Source organism: Falco rusticolus, chromosome 1, assembly GCF_015220075.1.
Source record: "Falco rusticolus isolate bFalRus1 chromosome 1, bFalRus1.pri, whole genome shotgun sequence".
Taxonomy (NCBI): Eukaryota; Metazoa; Chordata; class Aves; order Falconiformes; family Falconidae; genus Falco; species Falco rusticolus.
The window spans coordinates 45,349,401-45,367,010 of NC_051187.1; the positions used below are offsets into that span (position 1 = coordinate 45,349,401).

Below are 17,610 nucleotides of genomic sequence, written 5' to 3' on the forward strand. Positions count from 1 at the left end.
GATTGGACTGGTATTGTGTATTAAAATAATATGATTTTGTAGCAACTAGTTGCAGGTGAGACAGGCTTTTTTTATATAGATTCTCATTATGTGGTATTTACATTACCTAAAAGAGATGTGTGAGTGCATATAATTAAACCTGAAACCAGAAAAGGAATGTGGGGTTTTTTTTTTTGTTTGTTTGTCTAATCCCTCACCTAAATAACACACTAGATCTTTTGGGGACTTTTGCGAAGCAATGGTTTCTCCCAGGTACAAACACCCTCCAAGCTTGTGCTTTGTTTTCAGGACTATGGGGAGAAGGAAGGATGCAAAGGATCAGGGAACTGTGTTAACTAATTCAAATGACAACAGTTGCTGACTTAAACCTGAAACTCAAAGGTCATGACAGTAGCAATTACGGAGACATTAAGAATGTCAGAAGTGACACATAAACTACAGCAAAATTGGTTGAGAAGCTGCTCTGTATTTAACTTGGTAATGTATTTTAGTAGATGATTATCCCTATGAGCAAAGCACAACATGTGAATGCCTGTCTGTGGGTATCTGAAGCCACAGATGCCGGCTTTGTGAAGTAACTCCTCTGTTGGTTCATTCTGTGAAAAATAAAAACACATTTCATCTGTCTTAATAGCCACCTTGACTCACTTAGGGCTTTTGCCTTGATTTATAGGGCAAGATTACAGTATTTGTTCTTTCGCATGAGCGTATGTAGTTTCCTAGGTTTACTTGCGTGAGCGATACCACCGCAATCAAAGCAATGGATGCGTGTCAGGTTGACTCTTCAGATAAATTGTTATTATAGATTTTTTTATAGGTCTTGTTGTCGTTTGAAAATGATTGTCTCCCACTGCCACTGACAGTGGATGAGTCTTGTCACGTCAAGTGTGGGAAGAAAACTGATCTTTAGACATTAATGCCAACTGCAGATAGAACCAAATGAAGATACACATCTGAGCATATTTAAATGGGCTATTGACTGACCTTTCTTTTTTGTATCCTGCAAACTTCAGCAGGGAGTTTCTTTTTATGTAGAACTTTGTTGTCAGGCTTGACTAAATTTTCACCAGCAGGTAAAGATGGATGCCATACATTTTTAATTAAGCATTGAATCTCAATTATTTTTAATCAATTTGTTGTGCTTGGTAAAAAAACAATGCGCTTTGTACACATGTGCAGATGCATGCTCACACACATACTATCAGAATTATAAGCTACCTCAACCTTAATTTCTGTTAACACTTGTTGTGTATTCAGAGCCATCACTGGTTAATGCAATAATTATATTTAAATGGTTGCAGTAATGTGGAACAAAAAGTAATTCCTGTTATCTCTCTCAGTTTTGGAGATGTGAGGAAGTCAGATATATGAACTCTGGGTGATAGTTATTAAGCTTCAATTATTACTCTTTATTAAAATGAAGAGAGAACAAGGCATAAAGGAATATGTTACGTAAGTTGTCATTAGCAAGATACTAGAAAGACTGAAGGGGTTTCTGTTGCCAAAAAGACCCCTTTTAATTAAAGAAAAAAACTCTAATGAGAATCCAGCAATTCCAAGCCATGTATCATAACAAAAAACCGTATAAGAGACAAATTGTTCCATGTAGATCTAATAGTATTCAAGCCAGGAAAGAATACCCAGAAACAAAAACATCACAAACTGTGAATGCAATAACAGCATTCAACAGTTCAAATAAGAACTGCCAGTGCAGTTAAAATAGCCACTTCATGGGACATTTCTGCATCTTCAGCTCAAGTACAAATATGAAAACTAGAATTAGACCAGAGGTGCATAGCCTGTCTGTACACAGAACAGTAAGTCCACCTCAGATATTAGGTGGCCAGACTTGCACAGTGGAATTGGTGTTCCACATCTGAATGAATGGGAAACTGGAGTATCCAAATAGAGTTAATCCTGATAATGTAAGAACTTGAGAGAACCAGGTAGATGTAGCATTTGCAGGTGTAATTTGGGCATGCAAGCATTTAACATCTCCAGCATAATGTTAGCCTATAAAGAGCTATCAAGGATCCTGTAGAGCCATTAATTTATTGTTTCAACAACAGCAACAAAAAACCCCCACCGTTGATGAATTTTTGAGTAAGATGTGGTTGTATAATATATTTTTTATAGTGACTGAAAATGCTTGTTCTGCTTTAATATTAAGAATGAAACTAATATAGCTGCTGTGGTAGGCTACTGGTAAGCAACTGGGGAATATGCAGAACAGGCCACATCTCTGACACGTAGGGGATGTGGTAGTGTGCTCCCCCCCTCCCTGCCATCCCAGGCTGTGCGGGCTGGAGGGCACCATGGTAGCCAAGAGCTGTTTGGGACAGTGGTTGGAAGATGCCTTGCTGGTATGCAAATATGACTGTAAGTCAATCATCTTACTTTATAAATATTGGACAGCCCCGGGCTCGCTGAGCTCTCCTGCACACCAGGATGTCCCCTTGAATAGGGACGCCTCTTAAGGCTGCTCCTCGAGGTTGAGCGATTCCTTGGCACAAAAGGTTCTTGGTAAGTGATTAACAGCATGTTAAACTTTGTAATCTTAGAGAAGTGATACAAAGGGTGGATTGCACATATATAACCCTTTAGACATTAACTGCTGACCAAGTCTGGGTCTAGGAGTGGACCCAGCTGCACCTAGACTCCTCTGGGAGAAGGAGGTCAGAAAGCAAGGGGGTCCTTTCTGAGCCTCATGACTCAACGGGAGCATCTCCCTGACAGTTTCGTCTGACCCTGTTCTCCGTGCAGTAAAAAACCCAAGTGCCTTGCCATCAAATCTTGTTAAACCACTGTGGCATTTACCATTGTACTTTGTTAACTCACTACTTAACATCCATAAAGTATATCATTGCTTCTTTCTTACAAATGAAGTGCATGACTCCAACCACAACAGGGGAACAACATTTAAAGCTTGGAAACAGCTCAAAGAATAACAAAAATAGGAAATAAAGAACTGGGTTTTGTACCTAAGCAATGTTTGGATTGCCTGGCATGGATCCAGATTATCAGCAGTACCCGAACCACAAGAAACAATCAGAGCATGCCACCACTCTCTGCATTGAAATGCTTTCAATGAACTGAGAGAAGAGAAAAACTTGATAGGCATTGTGCGTGCTGTGCTTGGGGGGCAGAGCACAGCAGGTTAAAATATGATGCCAAGATAAATGTGGATTTCCTGATCTCTTCAGATGAGTTAGTGTTCTTGTTACAGCGACAGAAGTTCCAGGCTCGAGGAAAAACATGCAGTATTACAATCCCAATTAAGTTCTTCCAACACTTTTTGGTTTTGGTTTGGTTTTTTTTCCCCTTTTGGTCACATATTGCCATTTGAGAAGAGGGGAACACCATGGCAAGGGCAGTACTGTGGATCCAGAATGGCTCCTAGATAGATCGGCTGGCCCTTTTTTTTTTTTAAATACAGCAACTCTTTACAAGAGCCAAAACTTGTGCATAGTTTAGATATATTATCATTATTGAAACTGTTTATGAGTATGTCTGTGCCTGTTCTGTAGCCTCTACATCCTGTATTGGTGTCTGTATAGAAGTACAGTTTGCAACTGGAGGAGCTGTAGAACACAGCCTTACATTGATCTTATGTGTGCAGAAACCTTGATAATTAACGTCTCCACATACACAAAAAATAATGTATTACTGAAAAGACAATACACTTCACTGTGATATATACATTATATATACTGAATAGACAATTCACTTCACACACAATTGAAACCTTTTGTCTGAATCACAGTTTAACTCTTACCTATAAGCTCCTAAACATTACGTACAGGATAAATGCACCTATTGGAATAAATCAGTACAGCGTACTTGACACCTACCTTACCAAAAAAGATAAGAAAATACTTATTAGCAGGTTTGGTAATACCTAACTTATTTATTAGATTATAAGTGGTACTCAGGAGCAGGGCATTCATCCTGGAGTGCCATAAGAACTAATTTTTTTCAGTTCTGTAAAATCCATTCATTGTTATTCCATGTTTGAATCGGAATTTTCTTTGAGAAGGAAATACATACTAGGAACTGTAGGCATCATGGACTAAAAGTTCACAAGATGGAAAATAATGCAAGTACCAAAATAGTCTCTAAATGAAAATGCTTTTATCTCATAGCAATGTTGTGCACAATCTCTTTATTTTATAAATTTGTTTGGTGTAGACAGCTTTTTTATGCCTTTTTTTTTTTTTGTCCTAATGTTCCCTGTTTTTCCAGAACTGGTCACCTTGAGTGAGCATACTGGCTACCAAAACACCATTGTATTTGCAACCCAGTGGTAAAATTTCAGAGAAGGAAACACTTGGTGTAATATTTGTAATGTGAATTCTGTTATGAGAGCAGAGAACAAACTGGCAGCAGGAACTGCCTGGGGGATGAGTAGGTATCATGTGGTCTTAAATGTGAGTAATAACTATTCAAAACACTTGGTACTGGGGAGCCAGTGTAACGTCTTCACATCATGTGTAGAACATGAAGAGGTAACTTGAAGTGCAGCACTTGCAGGCATGATACTACAAGGATAAAAGAGGAGGGGTAGCAGGAGGGGACACTCATGAGTCTAAATTACCAAGAGAGTTTTCCTGTTAGAAAACCTTTACGTATGTGGATTTGTGTGCTGTGTTTCAGTAGTGCATTAAACCTCATACTGTGTCTGTACACCTTTTTATTGAAATGCTCTTTGAATTGCTAATAAGGATACTTCAGCGGGCTAATACCTTCACCTATAGAACTACATATGGTACAGGTTTGGTATCAGCATACAAAGGTGACTCACTCCTCTTCACAGCAGACCTTGCGTTGCAGCATATGGCAAATATTTCCTTACAGCCAGATATCCTCTATTCCTCAGTTTGAAGTGCTTTATTTTACAGCAAACCAAAGTTTTTGCATTTTAGCCCTTAGGCTCTCAGCAGACATTTGTAGAAAGAGGAAAAACAAGTGTTTGGGTTATACAAAGTTAATAAAACCAGATGTTATTAACAGCCCGCTGTATCAGTATTCCATGTGTCAACATAAGCGCTATTTTATGTTCTTTTAAGATGAAGGAAAAGGAAGGAAGAAGCTAGTGATAGGATGGAATAGCAAAAGTGTGTAACTAGGCATAAAATATAAAGGGTTTACTTATGAAAAGGATGATAAATTAATACTTTGTATTAAAATACTTTTTCTAGAGATATTGTTAATCCAAGAAACCCATCAGTCACTCACAGGCACAGTTCTATGGTGGTGGTCACATACATGAGAATATCACTTGCATAATTTGTCAAAGTAAAACTGACTCATTAATGACGATTACTCAAGGTCAAAGTAAGAAACAAGTGTTATGCCTTACTATTTTCATCCAGATAATTGGACATTCCCTTTTAGCTTGGTTAGTATTCAGGCAACGTGCTGTATGTTTCTCTGTTGCTGAATGTATAGCAGAAAATGACACGAAGTCCGTTTTAATTTGGTAGTGTTTTTTACTCAGAGGAGAGAGAACAGGGAAAGCAACTTGTGTCCTTTATTGTATCTCTGTACTCATTCTTTGTGTGGTGAAATAGTTGTACCTTTCTGTCTTCTCTCTTACCTCCTTCTTCTTCTGAATACATAGGAACTCATGCTTTAAAGACCTAGTGAGGCAAACTGCAGGCTGGGGAAGTACTTCAGCACAGCCACAGTAAGTGCCTGGCTTCTAGCTTTGGAGTTTTTCTTCATTCTTACAAACACCTTTTGTCTGGTCTTGGGGATATGTATTTCTAGCATTGTTCCAGCATGGTTAGCTTTTATTCAGAGTCCAATGATGACTTAAACATGAACAAATGCAGGATCTTTTATTTTATCTTGAAGAAAATCCTCAATGCAAAAGTCATTTCAATGGCTTGGGTTTTTTTCCCTAAAAGCACAAATAGAAAAGTAATGAAAATTATGAAGTCGAAAGAGTTGCAAAATTGTTGGAGATTCATTAAACTGCTAAAACTTTCCCTCTTTTTTTATCTGTTCTCTCAATGCCTAACATGCCTGCCCAGTCTAGATGTCAGGCTTCAGGTTTTTTTTCTGCCCGAAGGCATTAAAGGCTGCTTTTCTACCTTCCTAGCCTCACTGCCAGGCTGTGATCAGCTCTGAGGAAGCACCACCTCAGCCCTTCCTCAGAGCTGTTCTACTGTAAAGTAGACTTGGTTACCGAGATGGCTATTTTCAACTCACTGAAACCAGAAAAAAAGGAAATTGTCACATTCAAGACCATCGCAGATCTCTGCCTGTGGGTAACTGCTTCCACTCTTGAGTGTTTCATAGCTGCCTTGCGTTGGTGGCACCACATTTCTGCTGGAGGCTTTCCTCCATTTTCTCTCCCCGAAACCCATGTGCTGAGCTCCCGCTGCTTTTGTGCAACCACTAGTGATTGGTGACAGCTGGAGAAGGGGATATATATATATATATACACATACACACATACATATGATTTCCTAAAACTTCCAGATTTATTGGCAGCCTGATAAGTAAACTGATCTTGCTCACCACATCAGTTATGTGTTCATTAACGCTCATGGTGGGAGGCTTAGGAATACCTGAAAGGACGAGTCACTTCTTTTCGTGGGAACATCTTACCTAGGCTTGAAGTGGCCATGCAACCACATCCTGAGACTGTGGCAAAGGCTCATACCATGAAGTTTCTTATGTTTTAATAGAAGAGTGGTATTGTTGCTGTCTTTCATTTCATGGATCAGGCCTGCAGAACCTGACTCAAATTTATTTGTTGCTTTTGGAAAGCTAATGTCATATTCTTAAGTCAATTTGAATCTCATTGCAAAAAATATCATTAAGTACTCTGTAACATTTCCTACCTTAATCCCCTTTCTAATTGCATAGTTTGCCTTAATTAATGTATATAGTGTGATTCTTTCTTCCCTTTCTTTTACTTGCCATGTCCTCCATGTTAAATGTTTGTTGGGTTTTTTTTTAACCAAGAATTTGACATAAGATTTTGTGACATGTAGCTGTACAAGTTTGTTGCTCTATAACACATAGGTTTCTGAAAGGTTTGTAAGTACAAAGTTTTATTCATTTTTGATACTTGGAAGGATTAACTCAGAAAAGTTTAGTCCTGTATTTAAACGCTACTGTTCTGAACCCATAAAGCTGCTGTTTGGGATCTTTTTCAGCACAAACTCTTCCTCAACTTTAATATCTCTTCAAAAATCCAAATTCACTGGCTTGCAAAAAGACTGAATATTAATTTCCAAAGAAAAAAGTCCAGGTGTGGTAAGCAATGAGCTCAGACACCTGTTTGGTCATAAGAAATGGCTGTGGTGGGTGTTTCTTGGGTGTCTTAGTCATACGGCATCAGAGCAGCTGTAGTTACAACGTTGTTGATGTGCTCAAGGTATGAAGGAATCTAAAAAAGTTTGCTAGAGAAAGCTGAAGCTCTCTCTAAACCAGTATTTCCACCACTGTTAACCGATACTGTAGTAGCAATTATAATGTGTCTTTTCCACTGACAGACTGATGCTTTGCTCTGCTGAGGAACTCACTGTGAGGAAATTGCTCTGCAATGGCAAACTGAGCTCATCTTTTTATACGCACGTCTCCCAATTGCCTAGTATACATCTTCTGTCTAGTATAGTTAAGTATTACTGTTCAAATGTTGCCTTTTCCCTTGTCTTATGCTGGTAGCTGCCTCATTATTCACTTAAAATCAGTCGTCTGTGTTTGTTTGAGGTATTCTTTTGTCTTTTAAATTTTGCGTCCCACTTAATGAAGTCGTTAAGTGTCTTACCGAAATGCAGTGGTGCTGGACTCAGGGGATCAGCAGTCTGTACTAGACCTCGGTGATGAGTCCACTCACCCAAAGCAACGAGCCAAAGTTTCATACCGCTGCCCCTGCCCAGGGCTTCAGGATCCCAGGCAGCAGGAAGGCTTTTTTGGAAGGATAGTTCTCCTTCCTGCATGTATGTTCTTACTGATCCGGTTTCTGAAAAATCATTCTGCAGATAACAGGAGACAATTTAACACCCAAATACTTTCTCTGGAAGGGATAAAGGGATGCATTTTGATGCGGTGAGTAGTCATGCAAGTGTGTTAAAATGGTGAAGCAGAGCAGTAATAATTGAGGCTGATGTAGCTCCATTTTCAATTTTATTTTCAGGGTATAAAAATTGCTGTTACAAAACTGATCAGGTAAAATCTCCAATACGACTAAGAGATAAATAAGGTAAGATAAAAATTGCAAGCATGAGTGACAATGTACCTGCGTATCGCTGAGAATTAAAAGAATTTTTATACTAGTGCCAGAAGGTGAGGGGAGAGTTTTGAACAGCTTTATTTCCTTTTTACTGTTTATCAGAAGAGGAGGAGAAATATATAACCAGCAGATACAACCTTAGAAAACCTCTCGTGTTTTGAGCTTTGGATCAGATCCCAGGACCCAGCAAAATATGAGAAAGAATAGTTGAATATACTTGAGTGAGCTCTGTGCTATACAGGTACCCACTGGATGTTTTCGTCGTGATGAAGGTGACGCTTGTTTAGATGCTTGCCCCGACGGCGGGAGGCACGGGTGGCTCAACACCCTTTCTGTGGGCTTCTTTGGAGACGCTCGAGGCTCGTGCCTCTGCACCTTCCACGCTGCAGCTCGGACCAATGTTTCTTTACTTTTGAGACCTGTCAATCGAGCCAATTATTAAAAAAACCCAGCCTGTATGTATGTCCCCTTTAAACTCCTTCTGTCTCTTAAGACCATAGAGGCAAAATCTGGATGGGGCTGGAATGGTTTATTCCGGAGCCTTTATCAGCACCCGGAACTAGCAGGTGTGCTGCTCGCCCGGAAGGCTGCTCTGGGGGAATCTGTAATTGTTCTGTTTCTCGTGGCTGTCCCGCTCGGCGGCCGCACCGCACACGTGTTTCACAAGTGTTTGCACACCCCCGCCGCGCCCCCCCGCCCCCCCGAGCCCAGCCCCGGCGGTGCCGCTCCCGCACAGCGAGGGCCGAGGGGCGCCCGGCCGCGGGGAGATGACCCCGCACACAGCCCCCTGCCGCCCCCGCGCAGGGACCCCGCGGGGCTGCCGCGCTGCCCACCGGCGGACTGTCAAGGCAGCAGCACGGGAGAGGAGCGGACCGGCCGAGGGGAGGGGAGGGGGCGAATCCCCCGGCCGCCGGGCTGCCATTCCCCACGCCGGGGTTCCCATCCCATCCCCGACACGGCGGGGCCCCCATCCCATCCCCGACACGGCGGGGCCGGCAGAAGGGGCGCTGCCCGCCACCCCCGGGGGCGCCCAGCGACCCACCCCGCTCCCGGCCCCGCTCCCGGCCCCGCTCCCGGCCCCGCTCCCGGCCCCGCTCCCGGCCCCGCTCCCGGCCCGACCGCCGCCCCGCTCCGCTCCCGCCCCGGTCCCCCTCCGCGGCGGGGCGGGGCGGCTCCGCGGGGTGACGTCATGGGGGCGGGGCGGCCGCGCCGGGCTGGCGGCTGCTCGGGCGGCGGGATGGGGCGGAGGGCGCAGCCCAGCGGGCAGGTGCCCCGCCGCCCCGGCAGCCGGCTCCCTGAGGCACCGCGGCCCGCCGCCGGTGAGTGGGCCGGGGAAGGGGGCGGCGGGGCAACTGCCGGGTCCCGGGTGCGGGCGCTGCCCGTTTTGAGGGGCGGAGAGGGATGCTGGGGTTTCCCCCTTTTTATTTCCCCCTTTTTGTTTGTTTGTTTGTTTGTTTGTTTGTTTGTTTGTTCTGGGTTTCGCGGTTGTTGCTGCGCAGGGTTTCGGGAAGAGGCACCCGGGCAGCCGGCGGTTCCCGCTGCCGTGCCCTTGCTGCCGCCGGCTGCGGCACCCGCCGGGCACGGCGCGCCCGGTTCCCGCGGCCAGAGGCCGGCGCCGGGGCGGCCGCCAGTGCGGGGCACGGCCCCGGTGCCCGGGTCTCGCAGCCTCCCGCCCGTGCGCTGCTGGCAGTGACCATCGCGGGGCGTTCCTCTTCCACCCCCTGCCCCGACTCCCAGGCGGACCCCGGGCGGGAGGCGAGGGGCCGTAGTGGGCAGGGGCTCCCCCCGGGCCGGGCAGGGCGCCCCCGGGCCGGTGTGGGAAGGGTCTTCCGAGTGCGTGTGACAGGTAGCGACTTGGTAGCAAGAGGAGACCCGGGTCTGAAGATCCTGGCTCGGGAACGTGGGCGAACTTGCCCTCTGTTCATAATCAGTTCATCAGCTTCTTTTAATGGAAGCTCCCAGTGTGTGGGCAGGGGGATAGAAGTACCAGCCCTTATAAAATGAGGCACTGAAACCCGTGGAAACATGTCCAGGCTTCCAGTGCTGGCAGCACGTCTTGCTGTGGCTCTCCAGGCTCTCTTGCTTGCGCCTCGTAACCTGGCGGTTTGTCTCGCTTCTCCCTTATCCCTTGTATTGTGCCCAGACTTCAGGGGAGCATGAGCATAAAACGCCTTCTTGCACTTCTTCCCCATCTTCTGCTTTCTTGAGTTTGCGACTTGGGTCAGGAAGGAATTCAAAGGCGGAAAACACCACCTTAGAGCTGAGTGCCGTTGAAGTTGCCCCCATCGCCCAGCAGAAAGGCAGTGAAGTGCCTTGGGTGTGCTCCTGCCTCGCTGCTGGGAGTGCTGCTTGGTTCAGTTCCCGTGCTCGGGTGGGGATCTGCACACCTGACAGTTCCTGCACGGAGTGTTCTTAAATCCCTGTGACAGAGCATGGGTTGCAGTAAACGTGCGAACTGATGCACTGGCTGAGAGAATGAGCTTATCTTGCAGAACATTTTCTTTCTAATACTGAACAGCTAATATGGACGCTGCCACAGTACTTCATTAAAAAGTTGGGAACTAATTAGCTGTTTCTTACAGCTAGAGTTCCAGATTTTAATTAGAGTTCCTGTCTTCAAGTTTAAACTGATTAAAGCAATGCCAAAGCCACTCTTGGTTATTTTCAATGTTTGTTTAAAAAAACAGAAGAGAAAACCCAAGTAATTCTAAGCTCTTTGAACTTCGTGTTGAAAAACAAACCCTTCTGTTTGGGGTTCTGTCCCTGACGCTGCTGGGAGTGGGGGGTGAGGAGATGCCTGTTGTGTGCATCTTGTATTAGAGTGAGCAAGGAAACTAATTCATGACACTGAAACCTAAAGGTTTGCTGTTCGCAGGGCATTGGTTTCACCTGGAAAATGGTAATTTGAAAAGGAAAACTGGAATGTGTTAACTAACAAAGATAGCACTGGGTAACCTGTGAGCATTCAGGTGCATTTCCCAATGTTTGAACCACATGTAAGGGTGTGTTTGGAGACACAATGGTGATGCTTCCTAATAATGCTAAAAACATTGCTGGTGTTTAATATTCCTAACCAAAAGTCTCATCCACACTTAAATAAAGCTGTCCTGATGATTTGTTATTGCCTTGCATTGCCTCATATGCATACTTGCTCCTGTCTTCGTTCCGCTGAAGAATGTTTGGTTACTTGCTTTAGACTTTAATACAAAATTCAGTGTATGGCTCATTCATGAGTACCCCGCTGTATTTTTAACAACTTTCTTACCCTTTTTACGTGTTTGAGAGATTTGCAAATTGATAATTCCCAAGGGAGTTGTTATGCTGATTAGACTTGCATAGTGGGTTTATTCTGAATATTTCACAGCAGTCTTGACACTCTTCATGGGAAGAGTTTAGTTTTTCTCACACTGCAAAGCGCTTGTGACAAGACTTAATGATGGGTGCTTTAAAATACAGAAAATGAAGTTTTCTGTAAATTTTGTGCTAAATGAATGACACCATTTTAAGGCATGTGGATGGGTCAGACTAGCAGTGCTTGGAACTCTTCCCATATGGGACTGACAGCTGCCCTTAACTCTGTGAACTTGCTCCATTTAAATGTTTGGTGCAGTAAGAGCTTTGGTAATCTTCATGCTATGGCAGAAGGTTCTCTTGTCTGTTCCAACATTTAAGGGATTTTATTTTTCAATATTGTTATTTAATAGTGACTGAATTCTGTGCAAAAGAAACCTCTTTGCAAAACCTTGGGTGTTAATTTGGCATCTCCAGATATTTACATTCAAGGTACTTGCATGCTCTGATGTCAGGTATGCTGCCAATTAAACCTATATAATTAAATCTCTAAGTAAATGTGACTAATCTTTTCATACTATGATTATTCCATATGTTTGTTACCTACAGCTCGCATCAACTAATATGATGTCAGTATGGATAATGAGATAAAACTGTCATCTTGGTTTTTATATATAGTGTGGGATTTCTATATGTGTCTGCTGCAATTAACTTTTTAATATACTCAGAATAACTAGCTTTAGACAACTGGCTTTTCTCTTGTGGAAGAAGCAAGTTCATGTACTAGGAACACCTATATACAAAACCTGAATAATTTATTAGATTGTTAGAAGACTTTATTAGCTAGACAGTCCTGAGAAACCTTACATGTGATTTAGGAGAAAAAATTCCCCAAAAGTGCCTTACTGCACTTCCAGTGTGAAGAGCGTGGGAACTGGAAGTTTCTCTGTAGCCTGTGGAGTCTTACTGGACTGGTCCAGCTAGGAGCTGATACACCTGCTGGTAGTCTTGTCCCAAGCGGTGTATATCTCCTTGTAACTTTGGTCCTTTCCTCCATTGTCAGTTATGGCTGGTGTCTGCTGTCACAGCCATGCTGCTGCCAGATACCCGTTTTCTGGTTTTGATGCCTTTTTGCATTGCTGCCTTACCTCTTCTAGGTTTTCAGCTTTAATTTTGTTTGGTTTCTGTATGTATATTGTCCATTGCTTAATCCAGTAGATTCACTACCATGTGGCATACATGACAATGAAATTATATGCCTTGACTTGAAAAAAAAATAACAAGATGTTTCTCTTTAAAGATCTATGTGAAATTAAATTCAGAATAGCCTCATCTTCTTAATAGCAGTGCAAATTCAAATAATGACTTACTAGAGGAACTTAAACCTTTTATGTGATGAGAATAACCTTGTTAATTATCAGGGTTAATGAGGTGCATTCCTTTAAAGTGAACAGAGTGATCGCAGGCCAAAAAGAGGACCCCTATTCTGCTGGATAGTATTTTTCCAAATCATTGGTAATTGAAAAGAGGATTTTCTTCCAGGCAGATGTGTGGTATTACAACAGTTTATATCAGATTATTCACGAAAGAGGGATAAACACCTGTTAAAAAGTAGACTATAGGGTACTGTCAAAGCAATATGAAATGGTAAAATAACTTGATTTGGAAATAGTAAGGAGTTTGATAATACTGCATTATTCAGTGCTGTTTCACAGCTCTCTAGGGTGCTTCAATGCTATTTTTAACTTCATGTAGTTCCTTGTACAGAATGGTTCTTGGGATGCAGAGGCATTAAAGGTGCTTTGGACGACTGTACTGCCACGTGCTGTCCCGTTGGTTGCAGGACAGCTGTACAGGACAGGTCCTGTACCGTATTGTGAGGGGGTTTGTCAGTGCTGAAAGATAGAAGGGTAGAAAGTAAAATTCAGACTAGGTGACTATTGAAAAAGAAACTTTTTAATTTTATGGTGAAGATGATACTAGCTTTGTAGCTCTCTTATAATCTTACCAAATGAATGTTTTTGCACAAGGAGTGTGGCATTCAAGGCATCAAAAGCATTTCTGGTAGCTTGTGTGTAGGAAGAGTTATGCCGTTCCTGTCCGAATTATCACGTTAGCTTTGCTTGTGTGTTGCCAGATCTCTTCACAAGAATGTCTTCCAGAACTGACCCATCTATGTCTGTCCCCATGAGACGAGATCATGGCCCTGGGATGGGTGGTGGTGGGAAGTACAGTACAACACGAAATCTTGGCTTGTATTTGCCCTGTACTGATTTGGCTGAACTCTTAGTGCTTTGGAGTGAGGTAGCTGGTTGCATTGTATATTTTGTGTGTCTGACTGCACAGGCAGTGCTGAGCAGCAGGTTAGAGGTGGTGTTTTGTCTGAATCTGCAAAAATGTTCTGTGGATGTGCACCTACCTACCCACCCTGTATAAGGAACCATAAAGCAAAGAAAGGAGAGCAAAGAAAATGGAGCTACATGCAGCTGTTACTGGAAAATTTAAGATAACGAAGAAAAGTCAGGTTTGTGCTATGTAAACTTTTCTTGATGATACAATGCATGGCGTGGAAGGAAAGGTGGTGTTATTGTAGGTTAGCTGTATGCAGTCAATGGTAGCTTGAAAATTCTCTACTTTGTGGAGGGTTTGGCTTGTAAGACTTAAATCCATTGTTTATATTCCTTTAAAAGGCAAGAAATAGCTTGGTATTTTTATAAGATATGAAAACAATTGTCAAAACTTCCTGTTAGAATTGAGCACACTTTTGCAAAGCCAAATTGTATGATACCAAGTTGACTTTGTTTCATTTATAGAAATGTGATTGTGCTTTGTAGAGAAAATGGTAGTCCAAACCCACAGACTTCACTGGAATAAAATCTATAACTTCAGTCTGGCAGATCAAGGAGGGCAGAGTGTACTGGAAATGTTTCTACAGTTGCCCACCAGCAACCGAAATCCAAGTTCTGACTACTTATACCTTTAAATGGACTTTAGACAAAACTAGATCTCAAACATTATTTCTTCAAAAAGGGTATGTAATGTTTGACTGTATTAAAATACCAGTTAATGTGGTACATAGTGGAAAATAGGTGTATGAACTTCTAATCTGTTCAGCCAGGTCAGTCTGAGAATCCAAAAACCAGAAGCTTGTTCCATTTGTGATGCAGAATTACAGCCTTGCCTGTTTAGCTCCACTGCAAAATAAGTTATTTAAATAAGGTAGTGGTCACTGGCTGATTTCCTGTAAGTCTTCCCATTTTCTTCAGAGGAACAGTTTCTCTTATCCTTTTTGCTGTCTATAATATTGCAACTAACCGGTCCCTTGTGTTGTGCTGTATTTCTGACTTTGTTGCATTACGCAGCAGTAGAGGGGATGAGCAGGAGGAGGGAAGTAACATCACGGTTTTGCAGGAACTTGCGGAAATATAACTGTCGTGGCATTGCGTGGTGAGGGCTCCCAGTGAGGGTATGTAGGGGGACAGCTCCTGTGCAGGTGATAACTGTTTTGGTCATGTTGGGTCATTGAGTGAAAATGTATTTGGGGTCAGTGGTATACTAATCCCCATTTCCCGGTTTCTGCCCTTCAGCCCTCTAAAGGAGGGGAAAAGAGATCCCAAATGGAAGCCCAGTAAGGGAAAGGCAGGACATCTCTGCAGTCATGGGAGCAGCTTCCTTGACCTCCATGGAGTGTAGTTTATGTTGTGATGGCTTGATGACTGCAGGTCTTGTGGGAGATAGGCTCTTCCCTGCCCTCCCTCCTCTCCCTTATCACAAGTATTCTTCTCTGAAGTCTTCTCCAGATGGAATTTTTTAAATATCAATGATGTTATGGAAGAAAGAGACTTCTTTAACATGGAAGAAACATTCAAAGAGAAAAATAACTATTACCACATGGATTCAGATGTGAAATTGATGTAACATGAGCCAAGCTAGATAGATATGTAACCCAAGGGACAAAATTTTGGTGTGAGATCAAGTAAGTAGTAAGGAAATAAGGACTAGGATAAGATTTCTGTCCAATGGAGAAGTGAAGTTTCTGAGCAGTTTTCTGACAGGACAAGGGTGTACATCTGTTGTGTGGTCAGAGTTTCAAGAGGAAGCCCAAGCCCAGCATAAGACTTCGTAGGACTTAGATGTGATGAGAGGAGGCTGGGAGGGTAATGTGGACTGCAGCATTGATTGTGGTGGTTTGCTACATATCATCGGCTGGGACCCGTTTGTATAGCAGAAGAACGTGAGGTGACCTCAGCTCTCGGGTTGTCGGGGCTGGCTGAGTGCAGAGGCGGTTGCTCTGCTGTTCAAGGACCTCAGCACCATCCACGGCAGTAGGGAAGATCCCTTGCTTAAAGTAGGCTGTGGGGTCAGTGTCCCACATGCTAGCACAGATAGTGTGTAACGGGACGAAATCTGGTTGTGCTTTCCTGGTCTTGGGCCCTCATGGGAAAGGGATGATTGTGCTTCCCAAGGGAAGACCTGGTACTTCAACACCTCCCATGTGTGGCAGTGGCCTCGGGCTGTGTGAGCAGCCCTTGCCCGTAACCTGTGAGCGCAACATGTTCCCCCGGCCCGTGGCGGGCAGTGTGCTGCTTTACCTCCTCACGGCTTCAGGCTCAGAGGGTCTGTGCTGCTGCGTTGGAGAGAAACCTAAAGCGTGGCTCCAGAGTGACGGGCCCCTTCAAAGTTGTCTGCTGTCTCCTCGCAGGGGTGTGCTCTCTCCTGCTTAAAGCTCCTCTGCCAAGCGCAGCCGAGCACAGCTTGGCTAATGCGACTGAGTTGTTCTTCTGGGGAGTGGTAATAAATTCAGTGCACAAATTTATGTAATATCAGTATCAACTTGTCCTTCTCTGTGCTAGTTCTACGTGTGGGTAAGCAGTCATCAAAGTCAGCTGATGGGTGTGAATTTTTGTGAAGACAGATGCTTTTCTATAAAGTTGGTAATGTACCCAATCCAGTAGAGCTACGTTTAAGATGCATCTGCCTTGTTTGTATAGTACGTTTTTAAAAATTGAACAGTAAAATCGGTGCCTTTAGGTTAGTGGAAGCCCTAACAGGAAATACGAGGTATTGGATGGAAGATGACATACCTGCAAGAAAGCCAGACCAGTTCCATCTCCACACGCCTCTCAAACACTGTGCTTTCAGAGCTGGGGGGCTGCGTGCAGTATTCTGTGGAGCTGAGAGAAAGGGGCTGACTAACGATTCGAGGCAATATACTTCAAAAAGATAAAAGCTCTTTGATAAACTTTTGCTAGAGTGAAGAACTGAAATCAACTTTGCAGTTGTATATGGATATGATGAATTTGGTAGGGTAGGCAACGATGTAGAGCAAAGCCTCAGAAATCAAATTCTGTCACGAGGAGTATATGAAGAAGGCCTCTCTTCTGCAGCCACACACAGGAGGAGGCAAAAGAAACAGGTAAACCTTAAGTATTTTCTTGGTGGGTTTGTTCAGTGAGCAGTGTCTTGCACTTTGTGAGAAACTGTTTTCTGATTTTTTTTTTTTTAATCTTTTGAACTACATTCGTAGCAATAGTATGCTGATTGTATTCTGTCCTTCTGTGAAAAAAAAAAAAGTTAATACAAACCCTGTTCAGTCAGTAAGTGTTTGAAAATAGCCATGTTTTATGTAAGTAAGAAGAGCAGCACCTCAATTGCATGTGTTTTGCTTTGAAAGAGAATGAAAGGTGATGTTACAATGAAAAAATTTTGGCAAATGGGAAAAAAGCTGAAAAGAAGTGGCAGAATGTTCAAGGGGCAGTTTTTATCCCTGCTGAGGCTGAGAAATTTAAAGGGGAAATTATAAAAAGAATTTAATGGAGAGGAAGACAAAGGTAAGATTGTAGAAAATGGAGAAAGGCCTAAGCAAACTAAAGGAAAATGAACCTGTAAAATGTGAGATAGGGGTAGGGTGGAAGAGAAAAATAGAGGAGGAAATATTTACGATAAGAGAAGATTGAAGTGGCTGAAGTGATCTCAGTGGAAAAATAGTGGAAAAGGGACAGAATTGAGACACAGAATGAAAGATGATGATCACTGTGTGTGAAATGGGAAAATCTTGTTTTAAGCACGTG

At 43.2% G+C, this 17,610-nt stretch overlaps 1 protein-coding gene across 4 annotated transcripts in view; it reads left to right on the top strand.

Moving 5' to 3' along the window:
- The first annotated feature begins 9,448 nt into the window (after window positions 1–9,448).
- MARCHF1 (membrane associated ring-CH-type finger 1) overlaps window positions 9,449–17,610 on the top strand; it is a 252,774-nt gene continuing 244,612 nt past the window's right edge. For all 4 annotated transcript variants that reach the window (XM_037377493.1, XM_037377506.1, XM_037377522.1 and 1 more), the window contains exon 1: window positions 9,449–9,567. The gene's annotated coding sequence lies outside the window, so the exon portion shown is untranslated. The remainder of the gene's footprint in view (window positions 9,568–17,610) is intronic.